We start from the raw sequence: 12,692 nt of genomic DNA, 5'->3' as shown, positions 1-12,692 counted from the left end.
CTGAAGGAAGGCAGAGGGATGGAGCACCTCTCCAATAAAGAGAGATCCTGGAAAAAATTGGAGTTCCTTAGTCCAGCAAAGAGGCTTTAGGGAGAACTTATATCAGTTTTCCAGCTCTTAAAGGGGTCCTAAAGGAAAGACGGGGAGGGAGTCTTTCTCAGGAAGTGTAGTGATAGGCCAAGGGTAATAGTTTTAAACTATAAAAGGTCTAGATTAAAGGTCTAGATTAAATATTAGTAGAAATTCTTCACTATGAGGGTGGTGAGGCACTGGAACAGGTTGCCTGGAGAAGTTGTGGATGCCCCATCCCTGGAAGTGTTGAAGGCTGGTTTGGATGGGGCTTTGAGCAACCTGATCTAGTGGGAGGTGTTCCTGCATATGGCGGGGGGGGTTGAAACTAGGTGATCTTTAAGGTCTGTTCCAACACAAACCATTATATGATTCTATGGTTCTATGATTCTAAATATGACAATTCTGAAGAATAGCCATAAAAAATGATGTAGAAGATATACAGATAAATGGCGTTCCCCAGTAAATTTCCCATTTGTTAGTGATGTTTATATCTAGAAGAGGAATGAGATATATATTCCTTCCATTTCACAAACTTGTGCCCACAGTCTAAGGATGCAGGTCAACAAACCTTTTCATATGTGTATATGTGTGTGTCATGGTGTACTCCATCTTCCAAACAATGTCTAATAACACACTCTAGTCCCATCATCTTCTTCTAGAAAACGTTCATTGAATCTGCTCACTGCATCTGTGTTTCTTCTTTTTTTATTATTTTTTTTTTTCTTACAATTGTGTCAGATTAAGGAAAATACATTTTTGTTGTAAAATCATTAAAGGGATAAAATATCACTTCAGAATTTCCTCTTATGGATGATCAATTTTAATAAAGTAAGAATAAAATTTAAAAAATCTAAAATAGGAATTATTATTATGTTTCTAACTCACCCAGATTTTTTATTTTTATTTTTTGGTCAGAATAGAGTCAGATTGTAAATGAGTTAAAGGAGGCTGTCATGGTTACACATCCACATATGTCTTCAGTATATTTCTGAAGACAAAATGATTTATAACTTCTTCCTAAAGTTAGGGTATTATTCAGTACTATTCTCTAGCACCAAATGCTAGAAAAATAATCTGTAAATACCTTTAGAAATGTAGCAGTTACAGAGAGGGTGTTAGAAGACATTTTACTTCTCAAAAAAATAACAAAAATAACTCAATGTCGCATGTGAATAATGTGAATAATAACACTTTAATAAGTGATTTCTCCTGAATGTCACACAAAAGAACAAATGAAGCAGATGAAGATCTATTGCAAAGACTTACATGTATGTGATTAGAAAGATGACAGTGAAAATACAGAGAATTAAGAAATCCAAACAACTTAGGCTGAGAGAAGATGAATGAATGGACAAAGATCAATAATGTTGAAATCTCCTATGCTGTCAAGCACCAGCAAAGAATTGATTGATCCGTAGCCTGAACTAATTAAAGTGTCATTGGTCACCTATAACACTCCAGTTTCAATACTGTGTAGATTTGTAAAACAAGCCTTGATCTTTGCATGCAATAAATAGATGGTAGCATGATTCAATTAGATAAGTACTCAACTGTCTGACGGACTTAATTTTTCTTGTGAAGGTAGGTTTACAGCAAGCTTTCAGCTTTATTCCTAATCACCATTCATAGCCTGCTATTCTTTTCACACTAACTACACTAAAGGTTTATTAAAAACAAAAAAATTAAAATGAAGCTATCCTAATACTGTTTTTCTTAATTGTCAGTTTACTTTTCTGACAGCCAAAGGTTTTCTTATTTGTTTGCCTTCTTTACTTGAGCCAAATGTAATACAATGTTCATTAAATGTGTATCTAACCACATTTTCATTTACATGAGTTAAAGTTGTAAAATGACTCATTTTCAGAGATATACACGTATATATATATGCATATATATATATATTTTTTTTCTGAATCTCTTCTTACTTACAAGTATGTTGAGCTACACTTTCTATTTCAGAGCATTCCTGGAGGTGATGTCTAAATCAAACTATTTTTCTTTGAATTTTTATTCCAAATGAAATTGTACAGGTTTGCAAAGTTGCATAAGAGGTTTAGGTCCCTTTATGTTAAAGTTTTGTTATTTGCCAGATATCTAGGAAGACTTATTGACATCAAAACCCTCTATTATAAGGATGAAAATACTTGCTTTAAACAATCTTAGAATCACTAAAGGGCACCGATAGGATATCCAAGTTAAGTTAGTGAAGAGAAAATGTTTGAGTATGTATATTTCTAACTAGAGTCTTCAGAAATATTCAGTAGCATCAGTCTTCCCCATACATTCAGTATGGGACTCAGGCATTTTCTCTGAGAGTGTTCCAAGTATGAAGAAGCTGAAGAAAAAGAAACTGGGAGTTGCTTTTTTGGCTGCTATTGTATGTGGAACTCATGTGTCAGGTATAAGGTTCCTAGTCAAGCTCTTTAGATACATTTAGTGAGATAATATTTATCTCTGTATGAGTTTTAGGTGTAAGTGAAGTACAGAGCACTTTCACACTCATGAAATTTCAAATAATATTCAAAAATTTGTACTAATGAAAATAAAAATATGAAGAAATTCAATATATGTTTAGTGAGATCAAGATTACAATGCATGTATTTAAGTGTAACAAGACATATGGCTTGAATTTGAACAGAAATCACTGGTATGCCTTGAATGCATCCAAATTCAGAGGGGTTAGGATATATCTGCCCAAATTTAGATGTTTACAGCATAATATCAATACCAGAATTATTCAGCCTAGGTTACCTATATAGTTACTGGGGGTAATTGGGCATATTTATAACGCAATTTATCCTATTTTTAAGAGGGAGTTTAAAGCAGGTAGACTGAATCACACTGTAAGATTGCATGTTTTTCTCATACTTTTCTGCATGTTTTTATGAAAGGAGACTAGATTTAGATGTATGTGTAGAATATTCTAACACTTAAATTAGAAGAATCCCACCTAAGACAATAGTCAATGAGTTTCAATATCACTCTTATTTTCCCTTTCAGAGTTCTTGAGTTCTTTCTTACTTTTCTTAAGAAATTTTAGTTTCTTATCCTTGAGATTCTTAGATATGATAACATTATTATTATTGTGTACAATTAAATGTTTTTGCAGTCCTTCTACCTACAATATAAAATAAGACCGAGGCCCCCCAACATATACAAATAAAGTAAGAAAGTTTATTTTTCCAAAGATTTTATTCTCATGTATTAAATTGAGTGCATTCTGTTGAATTTTTCTTTAAAACTCAAACAATTATATTAACAAAACATTTATTTCCAAAATAAAAATGTGAGTTACACTTGAAGTTAGAGGTTTCTACCCTGATGTTTAAAATCCTTTAAAACAGGACTTCTGTAACAGAAAGCGTAAGAAATAAACTGAATCATCAGTTCAGATATATATTGGGAAATGTATAATTTAAAAAAATTTCTGGAATCAGAGCTATGAATAGGATTTGCTATCTCTATTATCTTTCAGAAGAAGGAAGATTTAAATATGACAATTTTACATGAAAATGTCTTACGTATTCTGAAAGTTTAAAACAACTAAGGCTAACATGTGTTTGCTTTGTGATTATAGTGCTTAAAAATACATTTTGACGCACAGAGACCTTAATGGCTACAAGAAGTATCTATTCCAAAACAGATATACAACTTGACAACTGTCATGTCAATGTCCATGATATTATGTATTACTTTCATTTATTTTTTTTCTGCTATTTTTACACTCTTAATGGATATAATATTTTCTTCCTTAAAAATAGTACAATTAGTAAAATAAAATAATGTTTCTGAAAAATGCCTTTAATAGAATTAATACAAAATACTTCAAGCTTCACATACTTCACATTACTGAGACATTATTACTGGATTATCTTTCTTAAAAATGAAACCGTGTTGTTTTATCACCTACATATTTTTATTAATTTGTTTGTGTGATTATTTTTATTCTTTAATATTTTAAAGCAAGTTTTAGGCATTAACAGTTTTCTTATTGGACAGAGAAGAATGAGCTGCAATTTAACACACTTTACATAGCTGTAAGAGGCCTTATAAGGAGATGAAACTGTTAATGTTCAGAAAAAAAATTTCCTCTATATGAGATTCTCATATCCTATTCTCAATCCATATCACTCTTTTATCTAATGATTTTGAGAACTAATTTAATTATTTTGAGATTTATTTTTTTAATTGAATGAAGAATGAATTTAATTACACTTTTAACAGAATCTAAATTCAAAAATGTACTTCTGAGGAACTTCAACATTAACATTTTTTAAAGAGAATTCCTAGTGACCAGCCAATCTTGCTCTGTTGTTCTAGATATTTTACATGTGGTATACCAGTCTTGAGAAATATAATATGATAACATATGTGTTTTGGGTTAACTTTTCTGTTCTGCTTGCCTTTTTATTATGTTTTGTGATAAGGAATCTTGATTATAAAATTAATCATGTTGCCAAGACTTATGAGTCTTTTTTAATGACGTTAAAACAGAGGTAAAAATTTGAGTGTTTAACAGTCTAATAAAACAGTTACCACTGTTACATACTTTCCTTTGGTTCCCAGTGTTCTACATACATTTTGGAATTAAGAAATTTATATTTTCTTCTTACCTACACCAGAAGCCCAGAATATGTTTAACAACACTTGAAAGATCTTCATTTTTTTCAGATCTACTAGTCTCTTATTTCCTCCTAAAACAGTTGTTTTAAAAGCCACCAATATTCCAATATTTGAGCATGCAAATATGTGAAGCTGAAAATGAGAGCTTGTTTTAGTTGCCTGAACTTTGTTGCTTAATGCTAGGTAAGGTATCTTAGGGTACCATGCTCTATAGCCAGTGGTCCAGAAAAGTACAGATCTCATTTAAGTCACGTATGTGACAGTTGTAGATATCTTGCAAACTTTTAGTGCCTCATCTGCTAATAGACGCAAATTTCTTTGGATAGCTGACTCGTTTAAGATAGGAAGTATACTGAGAAAACACCAAAAGGAGAAATAAAATAAAATAAAATAAAATTTAAAAACCCTCTTATGCTAGTGCAAAGTCAAAACAAACACCTTCACTGAGTTTCTCTATGTTTGCATGAAAGCAAGATTTACATGAAATTAATCTTTGTTTTTCCATGCTTAAAAACCTCTGTTACACCAACAAAAAGCTGGCAATTAAATATGAAATTCAACTGAAACCAAGACATGAAAACTATATGTGCAGTATCTGTGAAAGAATCTTTGAAGATTTTCATTGCCATGATATGGTACCCTTTTGAAAGAACAGAAATTATTTGTTACTTAGCTGAAAATCTGACACTAGAATAAAAGTGAGATGTGTATTTTTTTCACTGAGCTTCTGCTATTAAAAGTACATGGTCATTTGTAGAAAATGTACCCCTGTCTATCACATAGTACAAAAAGCATGTTTCAAACTTGTCCAAGATATAAAAGAAGCTAGTTTCCTTGAATTTTCTTGACCTCTCTTTCACTTTCCCCTTTTTATTGTCCTGTCTCTGTTAGACTTTCTCTGCTGAAAAATGACAATGGCACATCTGAAACCAAATTGCAAGTTTGACAGTAGGGAAGAAATGGACACAGAAGCAAAATCATTTCTGTAAATACACTTGAACTTTTCAGCATAAAAGATTCTAACTGTTGTTTGACAAATTTCATCTTTTCCCTTTCTGTCCTTCTGTGTTCAACTTTCTCTTTGTTATGTTAACACTGAAAAGTTTTGAAATGCATTAAGACTTAAAAGTAAATTGGAAGCACTTAGCCATTGTTATGTTCGAAAACTCTCTTCTGAACTCTAAGCAGAAACTGATGTTCAAGGGATAATAATGGGCTTTAAGCTAGTTTGAAACTAATGAACAATAGATTCTTCTGATAAAATGTTTTAAGGGAGGGGGTGGAATTTAGTAAGGAATTAATAAGCTGGTGATCAGAAACAGAAAGGAAGAGGAATTTAGACACAAATTTGATCCTGAAAACCCCACTCACCTGCTGTTTCAATAGGTGTCATAGGGAGCTTTTTTTTTTTTTTTTTTTTTTTTTTTTCAGTCTTATGTTCCTAGACGAATGGAAGATCTATTTTGGATCATATATAGAAATGTGTTGTTTGATTAGAAGAAGCAAATTGGTGCTTTTCTCATGCCTATTTCTCTTTGAACCATCACAGACTGGAGGACAGATGAATCTCATTTAACATCTAACATAGTATCTAATTTAAACTGGTTGTCAATAGTGATTTGTCCCTTCCTAAGCAAAATGTCAGACATAATCAGGATGAACCGTCCTTGCAGGTTTTAACGTTTCTTTACAAAATGTGGAGAAACAATGAACTTGTATAGGTACTAAAGATAGATTACGAAATTGGGTAAAAATGAACCACACTGCAGCTGAAGGTACATATATACTTTGTGTTGTATAGAAGATTTCAATTTGTACCTAATTATGCTACACCCTATTAACATAATGTGATCCCCACAAAAGATAACCTTTCCCTTCCCTGGCCTTCCCTCCCCTGGCCTTCCCTGGCCTTCCCTGGCCTTCCCTGGCCTTCCCTGGCCCTGCTTAGCTTTGCCTTCCCTTTCCCTTTCCCTTTCCCTTTCCCTTTCCCTTTCCCTTTCCCTTTCCCTTTCCCTTTCCCTTTCCCTTTCCCTTTCCCTTTCCCTTTCCCTTTCCCTTTCCCTTTCCCTTTCCCTTTCCCTTTCCCTTTCCCTTTCCCTTTCCCTTTCCCTTCCCTTCCCCTTCCCCTTTCCCTTTCCCTTTCCCTTTCCCTTTCCCTTTCCCTTCCCCTTTCCCTTTCCCTTCCCCTTCCCCTTCCCCTTCCCCTTCCCCTTTCCCTTCCCCTTCCCCTTCCCCTTCCCCTTCCCCTTCCCCTTCCCCTTCCCCTTCCCCTTCCCCTTCCCCTTCCCCTTCCCCTTCCCCTTCCCCTTCCCCTTCCCCTTCCCCTTCCCCTTCCCCTTTCCCTTTCCCTTCCCCTTCCCCTTCCCCTTCCCCTTCCCCTTCCCCTTCCCCTTCCCCTTCCCCTTTCCCCTTCCCCTTCCCCTTCCCCTTCCCCTTCCCCTTCCCCTTCCCCTTCCCCTTCCCCTTCCCCTTCCCCTTCCCCTTCCCCTTCCCCTTCCCCTTCCCCTTCCCCTTCCCCTTCCCCTTCCCCTTCCCCTTCCCCTTCCCCTTTTCCTTTCCCTTTCCCTTTCCCTTTCCCTTTCCCCTTCCCTTTCCCTTTCCCTTTCCCAGACCCTTTCTCCTCCCTCCAGGGTCCAGGAGTCCTGGGGGGAAGTCCTTGAAGCAAAGACTGAAGCAAAGAAAGCATTCTTTGTAAGAAACTATTCTTTGAAAGTATCTTTGCCTTCTCAGCATCTCCTATTACCAGGACACCCCTCTCATTCAGCAAGGAACCCACCTTATCCCTAGTCTTCCTTTTACTGTTTACATACTTAGAAAAAATATATATATAAATATATATATTAATATATATATATTATTACCCTTTATCTCTTTTGCAAGCTTCACCTCCAGGTGGGCTTTAGCCTTCCTCGTTGAATCCCTGAAGGCCCTTCTATACTCCTCCAAGGGGACAGGCCCTTTTTCCACATTTTGTAGACCTTCTTCTTCCTTTTGATCTTGTCGATGAACTCCTTACTCATTCACACAGGTTTCCTGCCCCATTTCCCCAATTTCCTACTCTTAGGGATGCACCGATCCCGAGCTTGTAAGAAGTGCTATTTAAATGTTGCCAAGAATTACACTGATACAGGGTCTAGAGAATGCATGCAGAGTCACTCAAGTAGCTAAGCTAGGCTTTCTTAGACTGAAAAAAGGAAACTAATCATGGTAAAATCACTGCCTCCAGTAGCTGAAGGGAAGCTATGAAGACTGTAAAGCCAAACTCTTCCCAATAGACAATATAAGAAGAGAAAACAAATACAAGAGCTAACGAACACTGCAGATTTTCAAGACAGATGAAGAGATCAAGACTCACGGACCAGATGTACTACAGAAATCCCTATTTCATTGTTGGAATACTGGATTACATGGACAACCAGATCCAACCTCCAACAATGCTGTGGTTCTCTACCTGTATGATACATGATTCTGCAAATTAAAACAACAGAGTATATTTGTTTGCTTTATTTTTTTTTTTTTTTCAGTTTTCTAGGGTTTGTATGATGCTTGTTTTGTCTTCTCAGAGGTATTTGGATGTGATGAATATTAATATCAGCAACCTGCCACTTGAGTTAGAATTTTAGCCTTCAACTGAGTCTAAAACCTCAAAACGATATGTCAAAGCAGTTCTGAATGTTTTTGAAAGACTCTGTGTTGCTTTGTGTAATTAGTTATTGTTGCAGCCTGATAACCATGGGCTTTATTTTTGCTTCATTTATCATTTATGCTTACATCTGTTCATGTTACTCCAACAGTAAAGTTTATAGAAAACAGAAAGAATCAATTTCTTTCATAAGTAATTTTGCCCATATTTTCAACAGAAAAGTGTGTTCGGAAGTATGCTTTTTTATCTACTTTGCATTGTTTGTATAGGAAAACTATATTATTCATATGTGCAATCAATAATTATGCATTCACAAGTGTAAATCATAGTGTGTTTTTTTTTTTTTTTCTCTAGGCCAATAGTTGGTCAGTTATTAACTCCATATATGTGCAAATGTTGTGTGAAAAGAAATATGAGTTGTAATTTCCAAATATGCCTTTTTCCAAATATACCTTGGTGTTCTGATACTCAGATTCTCAGTAAATGAAATTTACTGATCTTGGTATAAATAGTAATGAGTGAAAATAAGCATGTGAGGAGTAATTCAGCTCTGATAAGAATAGTGGAACTTCAAGGCACTTAAGAACAGAAAGATAAAGACAAATAATCTGGAGGGATGTCAGGAAATGATCTAGTAATACTGAGCATTCTTTTCTACACAGTTTAGATTATATTTGTTTCCCATAATGTTCTCTATACCAATTTACTGCAACATTGTTTTTAGAATTTTAGAATTTGCCTATAAAATCAGTTTTCAGTAAAAAATATCATTTTAATTGTCCTTTTGATAAAGATGTCAGAATTGATAAATTTATAATAAAGATGATACAATACAGAGTTTTAGTAAAATATACTGCAATTCAACAATATTCTACCAAAATGCATTGTTTAGGAGTAGATTCATTTTCAAAGAAAAAAAAAAAGTATGCAGACTACTCATGTGTACAGCTCTTGGACATATTTTGCCTCCTCTTTTTTTTTTTTTTTTTTTTTTTTTTTTTTTTTTCACACAGAAATACAAGATTATAAGGAATTCTAAAGTCCTTGTTGATTTTTTAAAAAGAAGTCTCTGCACAGCTTGTAAACTCATATGTACTAGAATGGAACGTGTGTGGGAATTCTGCTGGAAGACAGCATCATTATACATAATGCAAGGACTTGAGGATTTAAATGTTATCATTTAGATTTTATCAAGACATTATCAGTTACATTATACGTAATACCTAAATTACTCTGTCACTCTGTCTTTAACAAGCCTCTTTAATTCATCCCTTTATTTGTATTTTTTCTTTTGTTCTACCACTCTCTGATGCAATGCCCTTTTACCCCTTGTTCTAGCTGATTATAACTATAGCATTCTAGCATTATGGTTATAAAATACATTATGTTTCTTTATTAAATTGCTGATTTGTTCAAAACATTTGCTGTTAATTTTAAATATATTTATTCATTGCACATTCTAGAGGAGTTATATATTTGTGAGATTTTTTCCTTAACATAAGCAGTAAATTTGCTGCAATTTTTTTGCAACATATATTGATCCTGTCCAATTAACATGTAGAACTAGCTGCACAATGTTAATGATTGTCATATTTGAACTTCTCTAAAAAGATAATGATGTTTACAGTTTCAGCTACAGAAGAAAACCTGTAGGATATTGGTTATCTGACCCACAGTACTTTAAGATCTAACAAATACATGCACCACAAAAATCAGAGGTACAGCTAAGAAATCTTGGTTTTGTCGCTTTGAATTTTCTTCTTTCTGTATAATTCAGAATGATTTCACTACAGCCTGTGTCTCTATTTCACAGAGAAAGACATGTTCAGAATTCTTTGGAACCTCATTATGTATAGCATATATAAGACATAAAACATTAAAATGGTTTGATAATAGAAATCCTGCTTAAATTAATATGCTAGGAAAACAATAAATATGTATCGAAAAGCCAGGTATTTTGATATTTGACATAAATAATTTAACTTACTCCATTGAGATTAGTGACATTTTCCCAGACAGAATGTCTGGGAATTCTGTCTGAAAGAATTATTATACATGTGGTGCTTATAAGCAAATATAATTTTTGCATTTGCTGATAGAATTTCGCATTTTGGGTTTATTATATTTCAGGAGTGTTTTTTTTTTGTTTGTTTGTTTGTTTTGTTTTGTTACTTTTTTGCTTAATAAGTGGTGAGAATATGATTAATCTTCTAAGGGCTACCAGTGCATCAATAATACAACAGCTATCAAGCTACCAAGACATCAACACTGCACATGGATCAAGTAGATACAGAAGATCTCTGATGGCATTTGAGCATATCAAAATTAAATCACTGCATTACTAATGTTTTATCTCTTTTTCTATGTAATACATAGTTATATATTTAGTCTGGGTGGACTTGTCCCTTTCCACCCTCATTCATGAGTTCATGATTTAAAGATCACTGCAAGTCACATAACCAGAAACCAGAGAGCCTAGGCTATAAGAATTTGAACATGCAACAAGTAGAGGCTTATCTTATATGGCCATATAGCATACTCATATGGGGGAACTGAGATCCTAAACTTCTTTTTTCTCAATATTACTACTTACCACGGTGTTTGTAACATATGTTCCCACTTAAACAAAAACTAATTTGTAGTCAAGTGATTACAAGGGAAGGAAGGAAGGAAGGAAGGAAGGAAGGAAGGAAGGAAGGAAGGAAGGAAGGAAGGAAGGAAGGAAGGAAGGAAGGAAGGAAGGAAGGAAGGAAGGAAGGAAAGATGTAGAAAGGGGGAAAAATTTTGAAATGTAAGACACTTTTGTTCAATGGCTACCTACCTATTAGTCTTACTGTAATGGTTTAGTGGGGACTGCTAGCGTTAGGTCAGAGGTTGGACTCGATGATCTTGAGGTCTCTTCCAACCTAGAAATTCTGTGTGATTCTGTGATTCTGTGATTCTGTGGAAGGTGATGTTTCTGTGCATGACTGTGCATGACTTTCATTTGACTGATCTTTTAAAATCAATTGGCTATTTCACAAAGTTATTTAAAGAGGAAATGAGCATTTAAAATTGATAATCTTATTTTATTCAATGGGCAAATCATGACAGTTCTAGGGAGCAGCCACACCCCTCAGTATAAGAGTGATTTCCTTTACCTTTCACATTTCCTTTTTTTGTGAACACAATACACTGCACTGAAATAGTCAAAGCAGAATATATTAATGAATATTTACTTATTAAACAAATGTTTTGAAGGCCAAGAAACTTAAAGCTAGGGTACTAAATGTCCATTTATGCCTCATTAGTTTCTATTTTAATGCTAAGTAAATATTAACTCAGACAAAAAAAAAAAAAAATCAAATTGCAATTAAAAATCTTCCTTATAAGCTATTACATGTCCTCTGTTGGGGTTGTCTTTCAAACAAGCAAACAAATGCAGTTATGCCTAAGACTCAGATACTCAGACTGATGGAAAGGAAAAATGTATAACAAACCATATTTTCATTCAATCTTATTATTAAAATTCATTTCAGTAATAGCATATATGCAATTTCATTATATTGGAGGCCATATACAAAAACACAAGTTTTAGTTATTCCTGTGTGCACTGTATAACAGTGATCTAAACAAGATTTACACTCCCATCTCTGATGATAGTTATGTTGGGTCCTTATATTTGTCCATCACTATCAGGAAAATCTATTTTAGAAACAACTTAATAATAAAGGAAAAAGTGTTGCAAATTAAAATGAGATGTTATTAACCATTATTTGTCACTTCCTTTAGTATTTTGTCCTTGGATTCTGTTACTGCCATTTCCATAATCAACAGGGGAGATACCCAGACTCCAGAAATAACAAAACTCTTCTTGAAAGCAGTCAGTCCTGAGGATAAGATATCACAGTTGCAATTTATTTAACTGTATATAATGTCAAACCATGACTAATAATATGAGCAAGCTTCCTTCTGAAAAAAAAAATGAATGTGTTCACACATTTATACGTTATACATTGATAATGGTATTATTTTTGATAATGCTTTTGTATATTAAGAATGATAGCCACATAAGTTAAAAAATAGAAACAGCAGTTCAGATTTGGCCAAACCTTCAAGGTAGTGCACTAAGTGTGATTAAACACAGATTTTTTTTTTTTTTTCCTTATTTTCTGTACTGCAAACGTGACATTTAACGTACATTACCACTGTCTACTAAAAGTTTCTGAACAAGCAAAAAAAAAAGATGTCATTAGTAGCTTTGTTTTGCAGTATGAAGTTAGGCATGAAACTATGGAATTGTAATCTGTAAATTCTCTTAAAAGGCATCTACAGATCCAGAACAAGCTTTTTTGGTTTTATATTTTCCTTTTTT

Source organism: Aythya marila (assembly GCF_965140915.1).
Source record: "Aythya marila genome assembly, chromosome: 1".
Lineage (NCBI taxonomy): Eukaryota > Metazoa > Chordata > Aves > Anseriformes > Anatidae > Aythya > Aythya marila.
This window is presented reverse-complemented; position numbering follows the sequence as displayed.